We start from the raw sequence: 27,407 nt of genomic DNA on the forward strand, positions 1-27,407 counted from the left end.
ATAAGGAATATTCAAGTGTATTTAATTTTACTATTTATTATACGAAGCTTCGCTAAGTTCAGACGTGTTTTAATAAGCCCTACCACGCTCACCTCATATGAAACCTTACCTCTCCTCACACCCCCCCCCCCAGGTTTGATTTCCACTAAATTGGTACCTAGGTACTAAGTAACTACCTAAAAAGTATATAGGTACGCCTTATAGTTTGATGTTACTTACAAGAGTTACAAAAGTTAAACTCCTCTTTAGATTGTAATTTTTTCACAATTTCTATACCTACTGTGTGGGTACAAACGTCATTATTAAAAGACTTTAGTGTAAGCTCTTGCCTAAAAAAATCGGCATGTGCAAATACAATATCATTTATTAACTAAACATACGTCTATCTATCAATGACGCTCGATATATTGTGTATTTAGCGAATTGTCCGTCCATGCGGGTACGGGCGTGACGGATGACCAGATGTGTATCCGATGAGCCGTGAAGAGACGTCGAGTGTCGAGCAGTGATGGACGTAGATTATATTTTATTTGTTTATAAGTGAATTTTAAGTGCGAATTCATTGCATAGGTTACATAAAAATAAATCTATATATATAAAAGGAAAAGGTGACTGACTGACTGACTGACTGAAAGACTGACTGACTGACTGACTGATCTATCAACGCTCAGCTCAAACTACTGGACGGATCGGGCTGAAATTTGCCATGCAGATAGCTATTATGACGTAGGCATCCGCTAAGAAAGGATTTTTGAAAATTCAACTCCTAAGGGGGTGAAATAGGGTTTAGAAATTTTGTAGTCCACGCGGACGAAGTCGCGAGCCTTATATATATAAAAGTAAAAGGTGACTGACTGACTGACTGACTGACTGACTGAATGACTGACTGACTGACTGACTGATCTATCAACGCACAGCTCAAACTACTGGACGGATCGGGCTGAAATTTGGCATGCAGATAGCTATATTGTAGTCCACGCGGACGAAGTCGCGAGCATAAGCTAGTAATAAATAAATAAATAAAAAGTTCTCATCACAGGATTTTAAATTAAAAATTTTAAACCCAAAAGTAAAACATACGTGAATGAAGTCGCGGGCAATCATCTAGTAGATACTTATAAAAATGTATCGGAAAATGGTTCCTTGCCGATTTTTCCTCTTATTGCAGAATTTATTCCAATTTTTTTGGTGCAAAACTTAAATTCTTGTCTATTAGTGTAGGTATAGTGTGGTATCGTTCAATTAGTCTGTGCGGCCACTGTGTAATGTGGTGCCACCCTTAAGGAAACGATACCCCATAAATGAAGTCGTCTAATGGACTTCGATAATAACTACCATTAATATTAAATGAATTATTTCACGTTACACAAAAATTACCCTGTGATCTATAAGTACATAATATTAATTTTACCTCCCGACGCAGACAAGTGTTATATACCAAGGTAAGTTTATATTTTGTTTGTCTGTCTTTTTGTCAGTCTGTCTGTGAACTCTTTGATTTTCCGGGAAAAGTAGCCTTTGCACTTTCCCGGGCTGCTAGCTATCTCTGTAGCAAAAATCGGTCAAACGGATGAGTCGTGAAAAGCTAGCAGACAAACAGACAGACACACTTTCTCATTTATAATATTAGCAAGTATGGAATATGGATAAATAGATAAATAATATGGATAACCTACATGGAATCAAAAGTCACTTTCCAAGCTTTCCATTTATTTTCCCCCAAGCATCGCACCCACTGTCCTTTGAAAAACAAACACTCATCTCTCAACGTTTTCCTAATACCTTGTTTATGGGGATTATAGTTCACAAAGGGGTTGCATAAGCCCTTAGCGCAACCCTTTGCAGTGATTCGGCGCTTTTCTCTTTAAACATTGCATATCGCTCCAGGGGTGGTCCCTCTCTATTTATTAGATATCAGCATTAGAACAGTGCCGTGATAGATAGTGGTTGAGACGTCCGCTTTCTATTTGGGAGAGGGCGAGCACTTATCTGTGAAATCACGGATTCCGTGAAAATACGAATCGAATGAGTACGTACATATTTGTATGACGGCCACTTCGAAGAAGCACGGATACGAACCGAATACGGATGAGTGCACAAACGCCCAGATCGGGGGTTCGATCCCAGGCATGAACCGGAGTTATATTTGCGTTTAAAATATTATTTGCTTTAGCGGTGAAGGAAAACATCGTGAGAAAACTGAACATACCTGAGAATTCTCCATAACGTTCTTAAAGCTGTGTGAAGACGGCCAATATGCATTTAGCCAGCGTGGCGGATTATGGGTTAAATCCTTATCACTTTTGGGAGGTGACCCGAGACATAATGATGATGAAATAATAGGGTCTTGGACTGAAGTAAGTATGATGTGAATTTTTGTATAGCGGTAGTTTATGGCGCTAGATTTCATTATTAAAGAGAATAATTTAAAAAAAATCATGATTTTTATTTATTTTAACATGAGCGTCACGCCCCGCTTTATGGAAGGTGAAAAAAAATTGAAAAAATTGAGTCGTTTACGCCTTGTGACACATCGTTTAAAAAAAAATTAATCATTCTTTTTAATGAATTGTAGCCCTAGAAAATGCCGTTATAAAAAACACGTCAATTGTATTACTACAGTCCAAGACCCTATTAGAATAGAATAGAATAGAATAATGTTGATAATTAGAATGTGAATAATTAACCACTATCACAGCTTTTGTTGGTAGATAGGTACAGGGTACAATATTAGGATTGAATTCTATAAAATTGTGTTTATGAATAACCTACGTACTATATACCTACCTAAGCTTTAAGTTTTTTATAAGTTTTTTTTCTTTCTTCCTAACCTAAAATAATATAAAATCTATAATAACTAGGTAGGTTACCATAAATTACCTACATTAAAGTTCAAGGTGTGGTCACCCTTTAAAATAATACACTACTAATTCACCATGGTCCGCTTGCTAAGACATTATTATCAATTAAAGGAAGGCGCTTCAGGCGCATAGACCATGACGCCACTCGTATTTTACAGAAGGGTTGGAGTATCGTTTACCTCAGAGACTCAGTTTACTCCTCGGTGGTTTACCTACTTATTAAATAGCACAGAATCTATACTAATAAATATAATTGAAGTGTCTGTCTGTAATTTCGAAATAACTGCTTCATATTCAGCTTTTATAAAGTACCTACCTAAGGCAGGTCTGGCACGCGCTTGCTCTTAGGCCTTATGTATATCTATCATGAATTAGATAATACATACCTACTTAATATAATTTTGCAACGTAATATCCTTACAATCAATTTTTAACGTATATTTTGCATACAAAACTTTAAAGTTTAAACATTTAAAAACCTTAAAAAACATGACAAAAGTTTTTTACGGTCAGACAACCCTGTATGCTTAGTCACGTATTAAAATTTTTAAAAAAGCTCTATGATCGAAAGTCGGTCATTATCCCATTGTGATGCTAAATGGTCTTGCATGCTCTATTGTGAAACACGTCAATAAACAAAGATTAAAATACGACATAATTTAGCATGATTTGCGGAAGCTATTGATATAGGTAGGTATGGATTTTACAGCTAACCTCGAACTAGGGTTAGCATCATTCATTTATTATGGTTGTTTTAAACCATAGAAAAAAAATCGGCCAAGTGCGAGTCAGCCTCACGCACCGAGGGTTACGGAACCCTCGTCAGTCGTATTTTTTCGACATTTTGCACGATTGGAGTACAGTCGTATTTTTTCGTCATTTTACACGTTAAATCAAAAACTATGATTCATAAAAATAAATAAAAATCTGTTTTAGAATCCACAGGCGAAGGCCTTTCATATGATACCCCACTTGATATAGTTATCGTACTTTGATAATTTAAAATACTAATTTAGTTCATGACCACAATTTAATTTTTTTTTGTGTGATGTAAGCACAAACTCACGGTTTTCAGATTTTCCCCTAATGTCTGCTATTAAGACCTACCTACCTACCAAATTTCATGATTCTAGGTCAACGGGAAGTACCCTGTAGGTTTCTTGACAGACAGACAGATAACAAATTGATCCTATAAGGGCTCCGTTTTTCCTTTTGAGGTACGGAACCCTAAAAATACATTTGTGTTGATAGCTAATAATATAATACTCAAGTAGCACAGTTGATTAATTAACATGGTTATCGAGATTCAGCTTACTTACCTGGCGCTTTTCTCGCCTTCAAAATGGTTAATAAAATATATGAAAACGCCATCTCATAGCATCTTCATGAACTACGTACAGAATTAGACTTTACCACGAAAATGGTCAACTTTTGCGAACAGCTTCTGACGGTAAAACACAGACTGCGCTGTTAAAATTTTACTTGCTAGTTCATAAGTTGTAATATAGATGGCGTTTATAGTAAAATTTGTCATAGTCTTCGTGTGAATTTCTGTATTTTCATAATACCTAATAATTTAATAGATCCGGAAGAAAAGACTCCTCGCGCGACATTTTAATTCTATGGGTCAACTGCTTATAAAAATTAGGGTTCACGTTCAAAATAAGGACTAAAAACGTACCTTTGACATGGACACGAAAAATTGAACTGGCGCGTAAAGACTTAAATCTAAAATCTTACCCGTTTTGTACCTATTATTTAAAGCACCTGAACTAGTTAGTGTACCAGACTGGGCTCGCTGTACCTACGCTGTAGCTGTAATCTGTCTCAATCTACGACTAAACACCCACTTAATCATTCTCTACCCTCGAGCGATTGCCTCATTCTTGACATGCCGCTATAATTTCCGAGGACACGTCGGCGTCGCCCTACAATTTCTAAGGTCTATCAATTTAATAGGTAACTATAACCATGAGAATAATATGATCAAGGCACGGGGTACTAGGTGTAGGTGAGTAGGTATGAGTATACATAACTTACAAAGGTACCTACTATATTATTTTAATGGATCAAAGAATAATCTAAAGGCGGAGATGTTCCAATAGATTTAAATTCACTATGACATGACTGTAAGCAGTAAGCACTGTTTCTCTGATTTCGTCTAAAAAGTAAACAATTGTAACAACATCAATGAATCGTCAAAAATCAACTGATTTTTTATAAAAATAATAACGAATGGTGAAGTTTTTTCTTGGTATATTATGGGGCGGAAAACCTTATTAGTTGTCGCCAAATCGTATACTGTAAGTATGAGATTTGGTGCCTGGCGATTTTGGTCCCCTGGGTGGTAGCCTCAGTGCGCCATGAAGTGTATGCATAGTTAACTTTGCTTAGGTAGGTACTCATAGCCAGTTCTACCCGGAGGCGTCGGAGGCATTCTCTGAGAATGATTAGAGACAAATTTTCCCATAATGAAATTGGGGCGTATCAAAATAAATCATGTACGGTCAAATTGACGTTTTAGTTTCATAATAACAAAAATATTAGGGTAAAAAATTAAGATACGTTTATTGCCTATCGATGAACTAAGTTTAGGTGGTAAGAGCAAGGTTTTATTGATGCCCACAGCTGGGCATATTATTATACTGCTTGCAGTTAAGTCAGTATAAGTCCCGCAAATTGCTGATGCGCATGGCTGCCATTTTAGTGACGTCAGCACTAGACTGAAGTTTCAAGCTGATGGTATATTTTTATGTCGGCTGACGTCAAAATGACGTCATTTCGACGTTAATGAGACATGGTTCCAGCGCAATAGCAATTTGCGGGACTTATAACTGATGGGTAGATTAAGTGGGAACTTTTCGATTTTCCGGGGTAAAAAGTAGCCGAAGTAATAAGCATATCAATATCTGGGATGCAAGCTGTCTCTGAACGAAAAGCGATGTTACCGCGATTTAAAAAAATCCGGTGGAAACTCTTCGATTTTAGGAAACTCTTTGAATAGATACGTAGGTACACTAGAGCAATTATGTATTCTGAGGCAGTGATTTTATGCCTCTATGAATTGCACGCCACTGTCACATACCTCTTTTTTCGAGGGGGAAATCTTCAAAAGATACCACCACCATTCGTGTTATTTGTGATTTCTACCCACTAAAACCCCCGCCGTGGCTCTCTCCGGCGCGTTATTGAGAAGCTCCGGGAACTCTAAAGAACGTACGCCGATGCAATGTCAATACGCTACGTTTCATAGCCTGCTGCATTTGACGCCTGCCAGTGTAGCTGAAGCCTCGAGGTTTGGTTACAAGTTTCATAACTGTCGTGAGCTGTGGTCATAAGCCCAAAACTGTTTCGGCTCACACGATCACCGACCATCGTTACAATAACGGTCTGAGAAATGTGAAATTTTGCACGCATACACTTAGACGTTTGCATAGCGGTTCATTAATGTGCCGTGACAGTTTGAGTGGACTAGGAAAGTGCATACAATGGAACATACTGTTCGTTTCATATAAAAAGACCGCTGACTTTACACCTATAGTCCGCGACAGGTTGAATGGCAATCGGGGTATGCATGGCAGGCGGGGTGATCCCTTCCCGATTGCCATTTTGACCTGTCGCGTAGATACGCGACAGGTCAAAATGGCAATCGGTAGTAGATACTAGCTATACCTGCATACCGAACCAGTGGTAAATTAAACTAGTTAACCATTCAAAAGCACTTGTAATAAGTCTACTTGAATAAAAAAATTAAATAAAAAAAATAAAAAAAAATCCTGTGCACTGTGCACAGGAGGCAAAGTTCTTGTATAACCCTCTATAGTATGCACCGGGTCGAGATGGTGATCGGGGAGGGACCGTCCCGCACACTCGCACACGCACAGCCCCCGCGGGTGTGCCGGTGTGAGGCTGTGTGTGAGGAGCGTCCCCCGCCTCATACCCCGATTGCTGAAACTGGAATTAGGTAGATAAGAATCGAAACAATCAAAATACTACCTACTACCTGATACATCTATTAAAATATCAAAGAAAAATAACATAAGTACCTACTTAATTTTTTCGGCGTTTAAACTGTTTCATAATATTGTGCGTAATGGCGCATGTTCGGTAATTTAAAACCATTGAGGCATAGATCTATAGAGCGGTACTTTGACTATAATCAGCAATGGCATATAAATCCCGCAAATTGCTATTCATGTCTCATTAACATAGAAATGACGTCATTTGACGTATATTCAAGTCAAAATATACCATCAGCTCGAAACTTCAGTCTAGTGCTGATGTCACTAAAATGGCAGCCACGCGCATTAGCAACTTGCTTGACTTATACCAAACCAAAGACATGTTATGATCATGTTACATGGCGCATGGCGCATAAAATACGTGCTCGGTGACTATTAAGCCATAAAACGCTTCCTTCTCGGTCTCATGCAATACTTAATGTATCTACTATATCTACTCGTGTGCTTTTTGCTTTTCTTGTGGGACGGGACATCTTTGCCTCTAATAATTGCGACAACTCTATGATGTTCGGTACTTTAAAACATATCATAAGAACATAACACACCGTGGGAAGCCTCCAAGACCCATAACCTGAATGTTGCATCTCTCTTTGACATGTTATTACACAGATATGACTGTCTCTGTCAGTCGAAATTCGTGACCATACGATTGGGCCTGTGAAACGCGAAAGTCTTGCAGGGTTTTTGTTTCGTGATCTTATTAAAGAGCACTTTATGATGACGGTCTCATATTATTTGTTATGTTTAATGATTTTAAATGAATGCGGATGATAATAATCATCATCATCTTGATCAACTCATTGTCTACTCAGTATAGCCACTCACAATAAGAAGGCCATAGCCCGCCACCCAAAAACTATTTTGAGAAAGCCATCAGTCACACCCCAAGTCCCTAATAGTTGAGGCAGATAAAAGACGCCCTAAGCACGTCCTTAACGATCCCGACGATCAAATCAAGACAGACACTGCTCCCTATCTCGTAGGTCTTTACAATTCAACCTTATTACAGCGTCTTCGCCGGTGAAGACGAGGTCCCCGATTTCTAACGTCACCCGGACGTGGACTGACGCCACGGCCTCGGGGGCGTACGGACTAACTATAGTCCCACCCATCCCAACAGACAACTCTCAGGCATGCAGATGCAGATTTCCTCACAATAATTCCTTCATTGTTAAAGCAAGCGATATTTAATAGTTTAATAAACGCACATAGCTCCGAAATAGGAAGCGGACGTCTTAACCACTAGCCTATCACGGCTAGAAAGGTTAGCCCAATGTAAAAAACCGGCCAAGTGCGAGTCAGGCTTGCGCAATGAGTTCCGTACTACAGTTGTATTTTTTCGACATTTTGCACGATAATTCAAAAACTATGATGGATAAAAATAAATAAAAATCTGTTTTAGAATGTACAGGTAAAGACCTTTCATATGATACCCTACTTGATATAGTCACTCACTTCGAAAGTTGAAAATACTAATTATTAGTTCATGACCACAATTTAAATTTTTTTGTGTGATCTAACCCTAAATTCACGGTTTTCAGATTTTTCCCCAAATGTCAGCTATAAGATCTACCTACCTGCCAAATTTCATGATTCTAGGTCAACGGGAAGTACCCTGTACTGTTTCTTGACAGACAGACAGACAGACAGACAACAAAGTGATCCTATAAGGGTTCCGTTTTTCCTTTTGAGGTACGGAACCCTAAAAATAATTAAATCAGTATTATAAATGCGAAAGTGTGTTTGTTTGTTGGTTTGTCATTAATTAATCACGTCGCAACGGAGCAACGGATCGACGTGTTTTTGGCATTATCACGGAAAATCAAAGAGTTCCCACGGGATTTTTAGTAGGTACCTAAATTCTCACGTACGGCGTCAGCTAGTTAAGTAATAAAATAGGGTAAAGTTACGTAGGTACCTATAACATCGTACATTAAAATATTAATAAGTATCAGATTACTTAAAAATTGTTTGACACATCGGAACGAATGGCCGCACAAAGCCGTAAGATGGTAAATATACGTCATGCCTTTGTATTAGATGCACAGATGCGTAGGCGCTGTGACATATCTTGTAAAGGGCTTCCGAGACGGTCACGCGGCTTGGCGTCAAGCACGTATAGTCGTATAGTCCGCCACTGGTTGAAATGGCTAATCGGGGTATGGGGCGGGGGAACACCCTGCACACCCACAAGACACCCGAGCTCGCCCGCACAGGTTTAGCACGGGGGCTATGCGGGTGTTTTTTTTATTTTTTTATTCATTACTAGCTGCCCCGGCGAACTTCGTACCGCCTAGCAGTCGATTCTTTTTCAGGATTTTTTTAATTTTTTCTCTCCGTAAGAACCATCCTCGTACTTCAAGGAATATTATAAAAAAAGAATTAGCGAAATCGGTTCAGCTGTCCTCGAGATTTGCGATCAACAACACATTCAGTGATTCATTTATACATATTTATAGAGAGAGAGATAGGCAAACGCTTGACAACAATCACACCTGATGGAAAGTGATGATGTGGCCTAAGATGGGGCGCGTGTGCGGGGTGTTTCCTCCCCGATTGCCATTTCAACTTATCGCGTAGGTACTATAGATTTGTTTTGCTTTGATCAAGCTGCTTGACGGTCGCATCCAGCAAGCCAACGGCACTTTTTTACATCTCGAACACTGTCCGAACGTCCCGTTAAGCAAAAATATAAAATCGTATTCATCACCTTCAAGCACGTAGGTTATAGGTAATGCTTGACTAAAGCATCAAGCAATTATTGTAAACGGTCAAAATGCTTGGCTCAAACAAAAATCTACGTGCTTGACTTCAAGGCGCTTGACCGTCTCGGAAGCCCATAAGTTGTAATGTATGGAGTATGGACACATGATATTTTACCCCACGATCTCACGAAATAGGTATAATTAATTAGTAATATATGTGTTACTGAGTTTCTTGCTGGATAATGCATAGATAGATTGGTGAATCATTGTTCATTCACCAAATTGTGACACTAACAAAATCAAAATTAAATAGGTAAGTAGAGTAGGTATACGACTGCCAGAAAAAAGGAGCGTAATGTTTACAGAGTTCATGTAGTTAGGTATGTACCTACAGTACCCGGCAGGAAATATTGTACGTGAACCTTTAGAAAGAGACAGCGGTTCCGTAGAGCGTTGTCTCTGTCGCAAAACGTCACAGGTATAGTGACAGGGAAACTGATTGTGAAGGTCGATGTACAATATTTCTTGCCGGCTACTGTAAGTACCTATGTACTGATCTGAATTTCTATATTCCAACATATATAAAAGGTAACGGTGACTGACTGACTGACTGACTGACTGATCTATCAACGCACAGCTCAAACTACAGGACGGGTCGGGCTGAAATTTGGCATGCAGCTATTATGACGTAGGCATCCGCTAAGAAAGGATTTTTGAAAATTCAACCCCTAAGGGGGTTAAATAGGGGTTCAAAATTTGTGTAGTCCACGCGAATGAAGTCGCGAGCATAAGCTAGTTCCAACATAACTTTTAAATGCCTGAACAGATTTGGATGTATACGGTAGGTATCGTTAAATCTAATGCTTACATCTGCATCCCGAGTGACACTGCAATTTAAAAAAACCAATATGGTGGCTGTATGTAAACAGCACCTACTTTCAGATGTGATTTTTTTTACTTTTTAGTTCGTTTTTGGCACGACAGACACGGCAGACAGAAAACGAAGTGATCCAATAAGGGTTCCTTCTTTCTCACGAAATACGGAACTCTAAAACTAAGGAAATATCTAGTTTAGGTTCTGAACCTACAGTATAATAAAAGGAAAGCTGTTGTTCATCCCACAATCAGTTTCTCTAGCTGTTACAATTCACTATTGTTTATTGAAATGTCCAAAGTATGACAATGATCTCCTGGTAGGTCCGGTCCATTCATAGAGTAATTGATGATGACGTTTTGAATTTAGGATTAAATCATAAGCTGATATTGTGATTCAATCATTTTGATTGAATGCTTGTGTGGTTCAATCAAAAGTTGCTATACGTTTTGTTTTTTTATAAAAACCGGCCAAGTGAGAGTCAGGCTCGCGCAACGAGGGTTCCCTAGTACAGTCGTATTTTTGTGACATTTTTCACGATAAATCAAATACTATGATTCATAAAAATAAATAAAAATCTGTTTAGAATCCACAGGTGAAGCCCTTTCATATGATACCCCACGTGATATGGTTATCTTACTTTCATAATTGAAAATACTAATTATTAGTTCATGACCACAGTTTTTTTTTGTGTGATGTAACCACAAATTCACGGTTTTCAGATTTTTCCCCTAATGTCTGCTATAAGATCTACCTACCTGCCAAATTTCATGATTCTAGGTCAGACAAACAAACAGTTTCTTGACAGACAAACAGACGGACAGACAAACAGTCAGACAGACAGACAACAAAGTGATCCTAATTATATATTATTTATATAAAAATTAATTAATAAATTAAAAATTAAATAAAAATAATAATTAATTAATTATATAAAAAAGGCACTCAATAATTAAAGATGTATTCTTATTTCCTATGGTATTATGTGTCATCTTGGAGAAAATTCGTAGCCGAGAAGCCTTCTAAGCTCCGTCACGGAATATCTTTCCGGAATGATGCGGAAGGAACGTCATTCGATGCGCACGATCATTTTGGAGAGCCTTATGCAGTTGCACACTACGAGGCATTTAGTTAAAATAAGTTTGCATTAAGTTTTATTGATTAGGTGTAAGTACATGGAATATAATGGAGGAAGCTTTTAACGCCTCTGGCGGCCCTTAAATTGAGTTAAACTTGCAATTTAATATATTCTAATGTAGAGCTAAGTTGTTTAATATTGTTAGTAAGAATAAAAATAAGAATATCTAGATTATCTAGTTAAGAATATTCTAGATTAAATGTAGTATTAGTTAGTAAGGGTTACAAATAAAGCTTTTATTTATTAAGCTAGCTTATGGCTTCGGAACTATGTACACTTTAAGTAATTAAATATCACTTGCCTTAACGGTGAAGGAAAATGTCGTGACGAAATCTGCATACCTATTTGATATGTTCGCAAAAGTATATGAAGTCTACCAATCCACACATAGCCAGGATGGACTATGGCCAAAGTTCTTTCCTTTCTCGTGTTCAGCTAGTGGCCCGGCTGAGATGATAATGACGATATTCACCACGCAAATCTTCAAAAACACACATTACGTACCTACGTTTCACTTCGGCATCGGAGAATCTGAAGAAGTGGCTTGTTTATTATGCAAGTTTAGTAGTGGAACGGCGCGGCGGTCAATATCATATGCTGCACATTGTATTCAATACAGGAGGGCGATTTCGTAAAACCTGCATCAATCATTATTACAATATCAATTGTTGTGATTGGCTAAATTTGTGCTTTTCTTGTTGCAACAATGCATTGTAGCCAATAGTGAGCGAGTGTCAACCAATCAGAGCATTGCGATCATGACATCGTAGCTGCCATTCTACCGCAATCGCGCAGAGTTTGTGTGTTTTGGCGGATGTACTATATTCAACTAAGTAAATACTATAACTAGCTAACAAAAAATTGTTGTCTTTATTTTCGTTAGATCACTATTATTTTTACCATTCACTGTTCAGTGTTCACGAAGCAAGTTATTAGTTTACGGTGTGGTGGCGCGAAAACCGGCAGTCTCACCGCGTTGGTCCAACGTGCGCATGCGTCGACGGCCATCTTTCGAGTTGCTATGGTGACGTGATTCGTAACCAAATAAACTTTTATTTCAATACAGATAACAAAAAACAATAACATTGAGTGGTAGTGTTTGTCTTCTGTTTGTGTTTGTTAAATTATGGTATGTTTTTTTTTTAATTTGCATAATTGTTTTATTAGGTACCTACTTTAAGGCTCTATTGTTGTCAATAAATTGCGTTTCAAATTAGGTAGTTACATATTATTCTACTATGATGTTATGAATCTTCTTGTTATTTATGTGGATATTGGTTACAAGTACCTACCTACTTAATATATAATTTTTAATTTGGGTTTTTAGGATTCCGTAGAAACAAGGTATCATTAAAGGTAGTTTCGTCCAGTCGATCTCTCTGCATGTCTCATACTTTACTTATGTAAACTTCTGTGTAAGAAATAATAGCCGCCGGTGTTTCTAGCAACTAGCATAGCTACGGAACCTTATAAGTTATACGTATTCTGACTCGCACTTGGACAGTTGGTTTAAATGACATTTTATATTTAAAAAATGTATAGATGGGTAAGACCTGTACAGTTACTAGATTGACTACCTTGATTTTTCGCCCTGAATTTAAGGCTTGCAACCACACGAGTAGGTATCACTCACTCGTGTGCTTGCAACTGCTTGCAACCCGAACGACTAGTTAGGGTGCCTCGGTATACGGTACCTAGGACCTAGGTTCTTTAGCTATGTTTTTGCTTTTTGGGTCCGAGACGTTTATTGTTTCATAAAGAATACAATAGGTATAGGTACTTACACTACACATAATAATAAGAAACTTTCAAGCTTATTATTCGTACTGTTGCGGTGAAATCCTGGTGGTTAAGAGTCGGTCTTATATTCGGGAGGTCGAAGGTTCGATCCCGGCCACGCACCTGTAATATTCCGGAGCTACCTACCTGGACTGTGTGCGCTTAAAAAGTAATTAAAATATAGGTATCACAAAGATCGTGAGGAAACATGCATGCCTGAGATTGAGAGGACTCCATAATGTTCTCAAAGCTGCAGACTATGGCTTAAACTCTTCTCATTCTGAGAGGAGTCAGGAGATCCGTGATCAGTAGTGGGCCGGCGATGGGTTGATCATTATGATGATGAGCGAACTGTAATTAATGTTATAGGGACCTAAGTGCAATAAAAAACAAAGTCATAGGTAGGTACTCATATCCATACCAATATTATAAATACGAAAGTGTGTCTGCTAGCTTTTCACGGCCCAACAGTTTAACTTGATGAAATTTGATACAGAGTTAGCTTACGTCCCGGGGAAGGACATAGGCTAGTATTTATCCCGGAAAATCAAAGAGTTCCCACGGGATATTTTAAAACCTAAATCCACGCGAAGTCGCTGTTGTAATTATGAATTCGTACTAAAATAAAAATAAATGGGTAATTTTCTAATAGGAAAAATCTTTACTTATCCTAGCTACCTTTTTAAAAAAATGCAGCCTCTAAAAAACGTCAGAGAAGCTTTTTTTGCTCTGATTAATATTTAGCCTGTGTTCATCCGATAGGTAGGTATTTTGTTTTATTACAAGTCTGCACCTATTGTTTTATTAAAACGTGGTTGTAATCTAGGTACCTACCTACCAACTTTATGTAGGTACAAGCAACCTACTTTTACCCAGACGTATTCTAATATCTAAATAGTAAATACGTAGATACCTATTTAGCAGTGGCGTGCACAGGGTTTGAAGCTAGGGTATGCATTAGTTAGGTAGGAACCTGTTTACTGGCAGGTCATAATGAAAATATGCATCGAGCTATTACAACTGGGGTAAGCACTGCATTTATGCCTCTATGACCTGCACGCTACTGCTATTTAGATATTAGAAATACAATTAACAATAGTTATTAGATATTACTTATAGTAGATAGGTATACTAAACTAGCTGATGCCCGTAACTTCGTAGGCACCTACAGGTGGATTTAGTTTTCGAAAATCCCATGGGAACTTTTTGATTTTCCGGGATAAAAAGTAGCCTATGTCACTCTCCAGGCACATCCAGGTCTTAAACTGAGCCTATGCAAAAAATCACGTCGATCCGTCGTTGCTCCGTTGCGACGTGATTGAAGGATTATTATTATTATTTTTTATAAAGAATACCTATTAGCCAAGTTTATCATGCTGACTACTAGGTAGGTATTCCATTTTCCCAATCAATTAGGTAATAGGAGGACCAGTTCTCAGTAGGGTTGATGATGATGATGCATAAGTACCTACCTATACCTGCCTAACAAACTCGTCTACTCTTCCTACTTCCTACTACATAAATCTATAATGTAGATTGTAGATACCTATTGAGCTTTTGACATCGATGAGTTTTAGTAAGATGTAGGAAAATAATATGACACCTTTAGATCTACTCGTGTGTCTAGGCTAGCTTAGCAAACCTAAGTTGACTCACTTGTTTAGTAGGTAGTAGCTGTGTATTTATGTCTTGAAGGTCACCGGGTCAGGCATTTAGTTGCGCAACAAGATTTTATAGAGCACAATATGGTTATTAGATCTGCGATATTGTATAATTTATCGATGTTAGGTAAGGTCGATTAAAAATAGATCGGAACGATGCCTGCAAGTTTTTGAAAATCGATTTTGATTTTTTACTCCTATGAAGGCTTTTTAACCTAACTCATGAAGAAGAAAAAAAACCGATGTACCGATGAAACCATCGTACTTAAGATTATGTCCTTTTTATTTTTTTTAAATTTTTATGACGGCCATTAAAAAAATATAGAAATACACAATCTGTGACAACTCTACCTGTTACGGTCATGAGATACAGCTCGCTGACAGACAGACGGACAAACTGTAGGGGCTTAGGAATAGAGCCCCGTTGGCACCCATCGGGTACGGAACCCTAGAAATCCTTTTCGGACATTTTTTTTACAGAATACTAAGCCAAGTCTATCGTGCTGACTTATATTCCCCTTTCCTCTCCAATTAAGCGTAAAGCTTGTGCTAGGAGTAGGTACGACAATAGTGCAACGGGTGGGATTTGAACCAGCGACCTTTCGGTTTTCAGTCCGCTTCTTCAACGGTTGAGCTATCGAGGCTCTATATTAGGTAGGTATATATCTGGTGAGATCAAATAAAATAAGTAAGTAGGCACAGGTAAATTCGGAAAAATATGAAGATTTAGAAAAGCGAACGAACCAATCCATTGAAACTTGTTAAAGCTTTCGGAAAATCGAGTTTCATTTCGAATAAGATATCTAGGTACCTACTTAGGTGAGTATCTACATACCTATCCCAATTCTCAACAAATACTAATGATCGTGATAATCATTTTACCGTTTCCCTCTCATTAGAACAACACTAATGAACGAAACCTTTGAAATAATTTAGGTCAGTTTTGTAACCTTTGATATTTGTACATATGCAGAGGTCATAGGTCATTCTTTCTTACTAGAAAGTACTTAGGTACTTAAAGGAGCAACCTGCTGAGTTTCTTGCTGGTTCAGTGGCCCTACCGCGGTTGTTTGACAGCTACAATGTCACGATCGCAATCATCTCTGATTGGTTAATGCTCGCTCACTATTGGCCACAATGCATTGTTGCAACAAGAATCGCACAAATTCAGCCAATCAGAACAATTGAGATTGTAATAATGATTGATGCAGGTTTTAGACAATCGCCCCGCTGAACGAACGGCATTCCGAATTCCGATTTCCGAACCAGTGCAGTGGTAAATAATTCTTTTAACGATTCAAAAGCACTTATAAAAGTTTATTTAAATAAAAATCTATTCTATTTTATAAGTAGTACAGACTGAAAAGTAATCCATTAAACTTATAAATAAATGCTCGCGACTTCGTCCGCGTGGACTATACAAATATTTTCAAACCCCTGTTTTACCCATTTTTGGATTGAATTTTCAAAAATCCTTAGCGGATGTCTATGTAATAATAGCTATCTGCATGCCAAAGTTCAGCCCGATCCGTCCAGTAGTTTGAGCTGAGCGTTGATAGATCAGTCAGTCACCTTTTCCTGCCTTTTACTACCTTACTAATAAGAAGATTAGAGCGTACCTACTGAGTGACTTTTTGAACTCTCCAAACTTATTAATTCCTAGATCACTTAGTAAACGTGTTTGTAGTAGGTAGGTAGGTAGGTACTTAGTGTAATCTGTATAGTAAATAGCGAACGTTTATAAATCCCACGTAGTTGTGGTAAACAGGCTATTACGAGCGTCTAGCGAGGCCCACTCGATACTTGCACTTGACCGGTTTCTAGCTCATCCTTGAACTCTAGGTGCTCTCTTTATATCGGCTTAGTATTATCTACTACTAGCTTATGCCCGCGACTTCGTCCGCGTAGACTACACCAATTTCAAACCCCTATTTTACCCTTTTTAGGGTTCCGTACCTCAAAAGGAAAAACGGAACCCTTATAGGATCACTCTGTCGTCTGTCTGTCAAGAAACCTACAGGGTACCTCCCGTTGACCTAGAATCATGGGCAGGTACTCAGGTAGATAGGTCTTATAGCAAACATTTGGGGAAAAAACTGAAAACCGTGAATTTGTGGTTACCTCACACAAAAAAATTAAATTGTGGTCATGAACTAGTAATTAGTAGGTAATTTCAATTTTCAAAGTAAGATAACTACATATTATATCAAGTGGGGTATCATATGAAAGGGCTTCACTTGTGCATTCTAAAACCAATTTTTACTTATTTTTAGGCATAATAGTTTTTTAATTATCGTTCCTCAAAAGGACTCTATACAGACAAAAAGGCAATGAAATTTAAAGAGGTGCTTTATTCCAAAATTAATTTTAAAAAATGCAACTGGCTTGCACTTGAGTGGTCTCACTGGTCACACATCCTCAAACTGGTAAGGTGGTAGGTGGTACCTACTGACGTGCAAAACCACTAATGGCCCACCCGCGTCCTCGTCCACTTTTTATCGGACCTGTCGAATCATTTCCAAATTAATGAGAGCTACTTAAAATTTAACCGAAAAAGTTTTTGGTAGTGAAATCGACAAGTCTTTTCTGTTGTAGCGGACAGACAGACGTGTGACATACCTGAGTTTCATATTATAATTTACTAGCTGATACCCGCGACTTCGTACTAAGGTTTTTAAAAATCCCATGGGAACTCTTTCACTTCCCGGGATAAAAAGTAGGCTATGTAACTCTCCAGGTCTTTAACTATAGCCATGCAGAAAATCACGTGAATCCGTTGTTCCGTTGCGACGTGATTGAAGGACAAACTAACAAACCAACAAGCAAACACACTTTCGCATTTATAATATGGGTAGTGATAATAAGGATAGTGATAAAAGGTTGATCAGTTGAATTTCATCCGATGATGGGTGGAATTTCAAAGTCAAAGCAAAGTTATTTTGTTTTTGACTATCAATTGTTGAATTTGAGAATAACTTAACGTACCTACATACCTAATGGTGATAGTTAACTATACAAAGTACCGAAAGAACATCGATCTTTAGAAGGAGGTAGCAGATTTGTAGAGCGCTGTCCCTGTCTTTGAGACCGACTAATACGACCGATAAAATTACTAATCCGTAATACTTATTCCTTATTTAAATATCAGAAACATCATCTTATTAAAAACATACCTCCCTAAATATTTTCAAGAAAAGGCGGCTCTAGATTCTAGAATATTCCAGATGCAGTTTCAAAGCCCAGACAATAACAGCGTCTCCGTGCAGTCTGACTTGAATTCCGCGGACCAACCAGTTTTATTCCATGCAAATCTTGATAGCTATTCAAATGTTATTTTGTTCGTTACTTATAAGAATTTTAGCATAACTTGCTTATTAAACAAAACAATAACTGGATTTAGGTATTAGAATTCGTAAGTTATAAATAGAATATTTTACCATGTTTTAACTTTCACATTCTTATTAAATAAGTATAACTATCTACATACAGCTGCTACTGACATTATTGTAATGTTCAGAATTTCAGATATTCACAGGGCCAGTTGCACGTCTAGCGATTAATGTAAGGTTAGCGTTATGATAGCTGATAGTTAGAACCGATTAATATTATAAATGCGAAAGTGTGTCTGTCTGGCTGGTAGCTTTATACGGCGCATTTAACCGATTTTGCCAAAATTTGGTACAAAGACGCCTTGCATCCCAGGAAAGGACATACTATTACTTTTGTCCCAGAAAATGAAAGAGTTCCTAAATTAAAGAAAATGAAATGAAAGTATTCTAAAAAAAACTCGAATCGCATCATCTATTTGGTACATAGATAGCTTTCAGTGGTAAATTAAACTAGTTAAAGATTCAAAAGCACTTGTAATAAGTCTACTTGACTAAAATAAATTCTATTCTATTCTATTCATCCCTGAAATGAATATAGGCTACTCTTTATCCCGAAAACTCGAAGAGTTCTCACGATATTTTTAAACTTTCGCGGACGAAGTCTCGAGCATCATTTAGTTGAAATATAATTAGCGCCTCTGAACCATTAGAGATTTCAAACAACCTTTACGTATCCATGCGAAATGCAACTATTACCAATTTTAACATATTTTATCAGTTTCAACGTAACCAATGTTAAATTAACGGTGCATCGTCGGAAAATAACAGTTACAGTTAAATTTCGTGGTTATAAAATTAACGTTACATTAATTAACTCGCTAATTTGTTATTTGGAGTGAGACTTAATTAGATGCTATTCGATTCGATTATTTTAACCTAATTCGTGCGAATTATTGTTAAATTAACCTTGAAATCTTGAACCACCTAAAATAATAATAAAATAATATATTTTTATAATATGGCCTATTATTGTACTAGATGATGCTTGCGACTTTGTCCGCGTGGATTTAGGTTGTTAATAATCCTGTGGGAACTCTTTAATTTTCCGGGACAAAAATAGTATATATCCGTCCCCGGGATGCACGTACGATAATATTATCTCTGTACCTACCAAATGATGCTCACGATTTTATCGGTATAGATTTAGTGTTTTTTTAAAACTTGTGGGAACTCTTTGATTTTCCTAGACATACTATCTCTGTACCAAATTTCGTCAAAATTGGTTAAGCAGGTCGGCCGTGAAAAGCTAGCAGATAGATAGCACTTCCGTATTTTATAATATTAAGTATGGATCTGACACAGGCCACGTGGGATCCGATTAGAATCAGTTGGAGAACCCTCTTTCTGTGCATAGTTTCTGTGGTGGTGTTTTTAAAAGGATAATCAGCCTTTAGTTTTTTAACTTTATCTTGTTTACCACTATTTTTTACGTGTGAGTGAAGTTAGTAGAGGTCAAGGTTGTGCTGCTAGCATTTGGAATGTTTTAAATTTTTAACCAATGGAAACCACGAATGAATAACGGACGATTTAAACATTTTCAATGCAAGGAAAGTCTATGCGTATTTTTTAAATAAAGTAGGTCCCATACAGCAAAAACCAGCAGTTATCGACACTTTTATAAACTGCCAATGGATATCTGTATACAATCTTATTGACCGACTGACCGACAGACTGATTAACGAGGCGGCCATCTTGTAAAACCTGATATTCGTTATTCCAATCTATGTCAAGAATGTGCTGCCAAGGAGCATGATTTTTTTATCTATAAAAAAAAGATTTATAACACATAAAATATAACACCTCACGCGCCATTTTAACTTTATGTGTCAAATTTTATGTCAAAAGTACGATTTAAATCCTTATTTTAAAGGAGAACCGTACTTTTGACATGAAAGTTGACCCATATAATTAAAATGGCGTGAAGAGTAATTTTGTATAGACTATATTTCAAAAACATAATCAATTTATTAGTTTCAAGATTTTAATTAATTTTAAGTTTATTTAAATAATTATTATAAAAATATAGTAGCAAAAATGTAAAAGAAATAAAAAGGTAAATCAATGATTTCTATAAAATGAAGACAGCCAACGACGAATCACTTTCTTAGGGAATACTTTTAAATTTTTATTATTTCTTTTTAAATAAAATTAAAAAGTTGCTTATAGACATCCCTGGTGGGGATCGAACCCACGACCTTTGGATTAGAAGTCCAACGCGCTATCCTCTGCGCCACAGGGACGACGATAGGTTTGCTGAAAGTATGAATCACGTGCTATAGACCACACACGGCACTCATACGCCTACAAGGTTGCGTATTTTACACGGGAAATGCGGGAGTGTGTAACAACAGTTCCTTAAACTTTTGTTTTCAATTTACAGTTGGTAATCAACCATCTATGACTTAGCAAAGGTAAATATAAATAAAAAGTATTTGTCAACAATTGTACCTATTTGCCTATGCTGCTAAGTAACTTATTGACAGAGTAGCTTATTCCCGCGACTTCGCTCGCGTGGACTAGGTACACAAATTTTAAACCCCTATTTTACCCCCTTAGGGGTTGTATTTTCAAAAATCCTTTCTTAGCGGATGTCTACGTCGTATTTACTATCTGCATGCCAACTTTCAGTCTGATCCGTCCAGTAGATTGAGCTATGCGTTAATAGATTTATCAGTCAATCAGTCAGTCGATCATCTTTTCCTTTTATAATGCATAGATTACGGATAGGTATCAATCTATATATATATATGTAATATATAGATATTACATATATATATAGATTGATTTTATTAATTTTGGTATTTATTGGTCAAACATAATAATATATATTTTGTGTAAACACCTACTTACCACAGTAAAATTTGTTGATTTGTGTTAGAATAATTTTATTTATTTTATTATTATCATCATCATCATTTATCATTGAAAAAGCCACTTAGAATAGGGTTTATATCGTTTATAGTCCTTGTAGAGTCCTAATTCATAGTCTGACTCAATTAATTTCTATTGAACTGGTATATTTTTTGTAACCACATAAGTCTTATGTGTATTCAATAAGGACACAGCTACCAAACAACCTACTTACATAACATTAACCTACGTAGCTAGGCTTAGTAATACTAATAAGCTAAGTTGATTCCTAGTTCCATATACAGTGGCGTGCAGCTCATAGAAGCATAAACACACTGCTTACCCTCATTGTAATAAATCAATGCTTATTTTTCAATATAACCTGCCGTAAAATAAGTTCATACCTAAATGCATACCCTGGCTTGAACTCCTGTGCACGCCACTGTCCATATATGACTCACGATAATATTATATTACCTTTTCGACATGACACAGTAGGTATTACCTGTTGTCCTCACGATCAAAATAATCTGAATACTTACTAGAATAATATAGAAAAGTATTTTAAGTATTAAAATAAAATTTTACAAATTGCTTTCGAATTGGCAAGTGAACTCACTTCACTGCACAAACTGGTTCAAAATACCCTTTTTACCATCATGAAATTATGCGATTGCCCTTTTCAAAAATTCAATTATTATTTCAGTTATTGTTACAAGTAATTACTTATGTAAAGTGTTCATTGGCAAGTTTCTATACAGAAATTAGCCCTGGCAAGCTAAGGCGAAAACTTGCAAAAATCGCGCTGGGAGACTCATTGGTGACGAAACCGCGCGCTGGTCAATTCTAAACTTCAAAGTTTGGAACATATCGGTGCAAAGTTGCTTGTCTATCGGTAGGTATTCTATTTCTACAGGATATATTTTGGAGAGTGCGCTCGCCGCTCAATAACTTTTTGACCTGGTTCTTCCTTCATCTTTCTACTATCGTACTGCAAGGCATCGCCATATTACGTAGTATGTAGTATACGTAACCCATATACGTTGTCGATATTCCACGGATATGTACGAAGCGATTTCCATCCTCATTTCTAATTCGAACCGCTAGGATTAGGGACGCCCTTCCAGCATCAGTTTTCCTCTCCAATTTTAATATGGGTACCTTCAAGTCAAGAGTGAATAGGCATCTTCTATGCAAGCGCGCTCGATCTTAGGCTGCATCATAACTTGCCACATTGCAGCCAAGCGCTAGTCTATAAAAAAGCGCTATAAATAAAAAAAAGTTCACATTACATTGACGATGACAGCTAACATCTGCAAGAAGTGTTGTCAGTGCACACTTGGCCTTAGGTAGGTAAGATAAAAACAGACCAAATATTATTATGGTAAGATTCCATAGTCAGCAAGGTCATATAGTATATATACATCTAAATTGCGTGCCGAAACACGCATAGAGCAGGGTTCCGCAATTAAGTATGATAGAAACTTTTGAAATAATTCAAAGTCAAAGTCAACGTCAAATTATTTATTCGGAATAGGTAACATGTTACGCTTACTGATGGTCAAAATTGTTAATTTGTAAGATGATATAGTGGAGATAATTATTAAGTACTTAAAACTAAAGCTGTAAAGCTACAAGGGTTCCAAACGCGCCCAAGTCTGAAAAGAGCCCACAACAAACCGGTTATTCCCGGTTATATTAAAATATTAAACAACCTAAACTTAATACGTTTTTTTAAGTTTGTAAAACACTGAAACCTAGATACCCAGGTCAGCAATCATTTTTAAAAGACGTAATTTATGCGGACGAAGTTACGGGAATCATCTAGGACGTAACTGCTGGACATAGGTCTCTTGTAGGGACTCCACATGACACGGTCTTGCGCCACCTGAATCCAGCGGCTCCTTGCGACTCTCCTGATGTCGTCCGTGCACCTAGTGGGGGGTCTTCCAACGCTGCGCTTTCCGGTGCGAGGTCGCCATTCCAGCACCTTAGGACCCAAACGTCTATCGGTTTTTCGAACCATGTGCCCTGCCCCTTGCCACTTCAGCTTCACCACCCGCTAAGCTATGTCTTTTACTCTGGTTCTCCTACGGATCTCCTCATTTCTGATTTGATAACAGTAACTTCGACATTTATGTGCCCCGCCTATTGTTAATTCAGATTCGCAACCCGTTGAGCTATGTCGGTTACTCTGGTTCTCCTACGGATGACGGCTATTATGTCTACGGAACCCTAATAACTTATCATTGTTGACGTCCTTACTCGGTTCATTGTATAAACTTCTACGTATAAAATAGAGTTGCCTATCGTTAGTCCAATATCGATAGACTATCGATAGTAACTGCAACCAATCGGTAGTATTGTAAAGTCACAATACTATCGATAGTATCGATAATATCGATAGTATTGCAAAAGTTGTCACAAGGAGCAGTGTGTAGGCACGACCGTACCAAAGGGAGATCTCCCACCGAGCGGTTGGACTTGGTGTGCTCGGTAGCGCCAGCTGGGCCGATGTTTGTGTCTTGAAACTTCTATATTATATATTGTGCAAATTCCTAAACACTCTGTTAGTGCAATTTAGATTTGCGTGTTCTACTTTCACTTCCGAGGATGGTACCCGTGCTGCCATCTAGTGACAGGGATGTGAGTAGTCAGGCTTGGGTTCGTATCCAATGATTGCTGATCAATTTCTTCGTACGAGTGAGGAGCGCCATCTGCTTGCGAATGTGGCGGACGTCACTGTCTATCGATAGTACTCAGTGGCGTGCACAGGGTTTGAAGCCAGGGTAGGCATTAGTTAAGTAGGAACCTGTTTACTGGCAGGTCATAATGAATAATATGCATTAAGCTATTACAACTGGGGTAAGCAGTGCATTCATGCCTCTATGACCTGCACGCCACTGATAGTACTATCGATATCCTGAATAGTTGTCGAGGTCAACTATCGATAGTCAAACTATCGATAGTTTTGCAGCTCTGTATAAAATCACGATGCCCCCGCTCATGTTCACGACCAACCGGTTTCGTTCGAGTTTCGACGATAAATTCGACATCGTAAAAAACAATAGCAACACAATCATCGAGTCGTGTGAACATTCCCCTCGGGCCTTGCACAATCGTGTAGGCTAAGAGATGGTGTATAATTTTGTTACGTTTTAAATTCTTCAATACCTATTAAGGGTACAGCACCTCGATTTCGATAGAATGACAGCGACAATGTCACAATCGCAATCACCTCTGATTGGTTGACGTTCAATCCTTATTGGCGACAATACATTGTTGCAACAACAATCGCACAAATTCAGCCAATCACTACAATTGAGATTGTAATAATGATTGATGCAGCTTTTACTAAATCGACATACAGAACTCATTGGCTTTGATTATAAAAGGTCTTCTAGGTGTATATCACAACAACCTCTACACGTTACGCATTTAGACAGGTCATTCCGAACTTTTGCGGGCTGCAATTCACTTTTGTTGGTCATTGTGGCCAATTTTGACTAACACAATCTCTGAAATAAATTTTTTTATGAAATGAATGAATGAAAAAAATTAAATTGACAAGTCTGAATCTATACAATAAACCAAAAGCTTAATTTGCTGTAATCCGCTGTCCGTAAGTCTGAATCTAGTGCTACCCTTTTCCGGAAGGAGTGTTGTGAAAAGGATATCAATACAATTTTAATATCTATCTACTGTCATTTCAACAAGCTGTGATAGCCTAATGGTTAGGACGTCCGCCTTCTAATCGGAGGTCGAGGGTTCGATCCCGGGCACGCACCTCTAACTTTTTGGAGATATGTGCGTTTCAATTAATTAAATATCACTTGCTTTAACGGTGAAGGAAAACATCGTGAGAAAACCTGGATTCTTCATAATGTTCTCAAAGGTGTGTGAAGTCTACCAATCCGCACATGGCCAGCGTGGTAGACTGTGGCCAAAACACCTCTCAGAGAGGGAGACCCGTGCTCTGTAGTGAGCCGGTAATCGGTTGATCATGATGATGATGAAACCGTGAAAAATTTTGTTCGCTTGACCATATGGATGGATCATTGTGTCTAATTCTGACTAACACAATCTCTGAAGAAAATTAAATTACTTTCCGCAAGGAGTGTTGTTACAAGGATAGCAAAACATTTATATCTATCTACCTGTCATTTTAGTTTAGTTTTGCAGTCATGACATACTAATTTGTTGTCGCCACGATGCAAGACAGCTATATGCGCATAATAATTAGTTTGGTTGGTCAGAGAGTGTACAAGTCGCTTACCTGTAATAATTTTGTGTGTGTAGTGATAATGTCTGAATAAGTGCCAATGTAAAAATAAAATATGTGACAAAGTATTATGAAATTCGTGTGATTACTAGCTTGATTATTATAATTTTCTGGTGTTACTATTCGTATTATTTCCGTTGCTTTCAAATTTTGAAAGCTTCATAGAACACGGTTTTCGTTCGTAATGATACTAAATGACCAATCTAGTGAGTATTAAATAAAGGTCGTTGCTTGAACGAAAATAAATCTACGACAATAGTGTACGCATTCTCCTTGAGTATTGCACAATCTTACGTGCGCACACTATTAATCTGTTATATTCTGAGGTACTCTATTGATTTGACCTCTGAGACTCTCGAATGGAAAATGTTTTATTTCTACTGCGATTAGGGTTACCACTTACCAAATTTTCTTTTCAAGAATAGAATTGTATAAGTCCCGCAAATTACTAATGCGCGTGGCCGACATTTTAGTGACGTCAGCTCTAGACTGAAGTTTCGAGCTGATGGTATTTTTACTTAAATATAGTCAAATGACGTCATTTCGATGTTTATGAGACATGGTTCTAGCGCAATAGCAATTTGAAGGACTTATATATAGATTTTTTTTTACTAATAGATGCTCGAGACTTCATCCGCGTGAATTTAGGTTTTTAAAGATCCCATGGGAACTCTTTGATTTTTCGAGATAAAAAGTAGCCTATATCACTCCCCATGTGTTTAACCTATGCAAAAAATTTTGTTGCTCCGTTGCGACGAGATTGAAGGACAAAGTACAAACCAATAAACCAAAAAACAAACACACTTTCGCATTTATGATATGGGTAGTGATCCAAGTAAACAATTACAAGCACCTACTTTTGAATCGTCAAATGTACTTAGCGCTGGTTCAGTGTACCTACCGAGAACAACAACAAACAACAAACAGGAAGAAACTCAGAATAAAAGACCTAGAGTATAATGGTATACCCTATGTCTTTTATTCTGGTGACAGGTGTGGCACCAAATACTCAAATCCACATGCGGCACCGCAACGTATCGGAAACGCATCGTGTGGCCCTAGGCTGAGACCACAACATTGCGATGCAACTTCGGGTTGTAAAAATCTACGACGTCGCAGGATGCACTGTGCCCGATGCGGTGCCGCAGCATACAAACTTGCGAAGCGACGACGTATTCCCGTTCAGTCGGTGTCCACAGTCCACACCGCTCTGTGTGCCATTCTGTGCTGTGTGTGTTCTTCTTGATGCGTTTTAACGCAAGTAGAAGTAGGATAGTTGCAGTGCGGTCCATGGCTCATTCAAAATTGACGGTCAGAGTTTTCAACTATTTTAATTATGCGCCCCGAGTAGGTGGCCCACTGCACAGCTGGCGTATGCGACTGGCAGGATTGCCTGGTGTAGCGTGGTAGGGCTTATCACGTCTTTACTGATCAATGGTTCGTATAATAGTAATCTTTGGTAAATACACTTGAATATTCCTTATACTAGGCTAACGCGTTACACACTATACTGTAAGCGATGAAATGTTTGCGTTGCGTCAACGCATCGTTTTTGCGATGCGATGTCGCACCGCACTGTTGTGGCCTCACCCTTACTTCTTACCTATGCTATAACGCTATCTAGGTCTGGGCAAATAGGCAATGAAGATCAGTCAGCCTGTTAAGCTATCATAACATTTTATCAAGCTTATCAACGTTTACATAGGTTTTTAAAAACTGAAAAGCTGAGTTATGTACATTAGTTATCTAGATTTTCACTTCACCTACCTATTCTATCTAACTATGAAATCATTTAAACGTAAATAAAAGGTAACTAGGTGATGCCCGCGACTTCGCCCGCGTAGAT

General features: G+C 37.8%; 2 protein-coding genes and 1 non-coding gene across 5 annotated transcripts in view; 2 read left to right on the top strand and 1 right to left on the bottom strand.

Annotated features, from left to right (window-relative positions):
* Nucleotides 1-27,407, top strand: part of LOC117996816 (RNA-binding protein 1-like) — a 411,711-nt gene that overhangs the window by 95,289 nt on the left and 289,015 nt on the right. The window lies entirely within an intron of this gene.
* Nucleotides 12,535-27,407, top strand: part of LOC117996966 (prion-like-(Q/N-rich) domain-bearing protein 25) — a 34,440-nt gene continuing 19,567 nt past the window's right edge. The window contains exon 1 of the mRNA XM_034985116.2: nt 12,535-12,729. The gene's annotated coding sequence lies outside the window, so the exon portion shown is untranslated. The remainder of the gene's footprint in view (nt 12,730-27,407) is intronic.
* Nucleotides 20,597-20,669, bottom strand: TRNAR-UCU (transfer RNA arginine (anticodon UCU)). The gene has a single exon. It is a non-coding gene; the product is annotated as a tRNA-Arg (tRNA).

The sequence above is a fragment of the Maniola hyperantus genome, chromosome 4, assembly GCF_902806685.2.
Source record: "Maniola hyperantus chromosome 4, iAphHyp1.2, whole genome shotgun sequence".
NCBI lineage: Eukaryota > Metazoa > Arthropoda > Insecta > Lepidoptera > Nymphalidae > Maniola > Maniola hyperantus.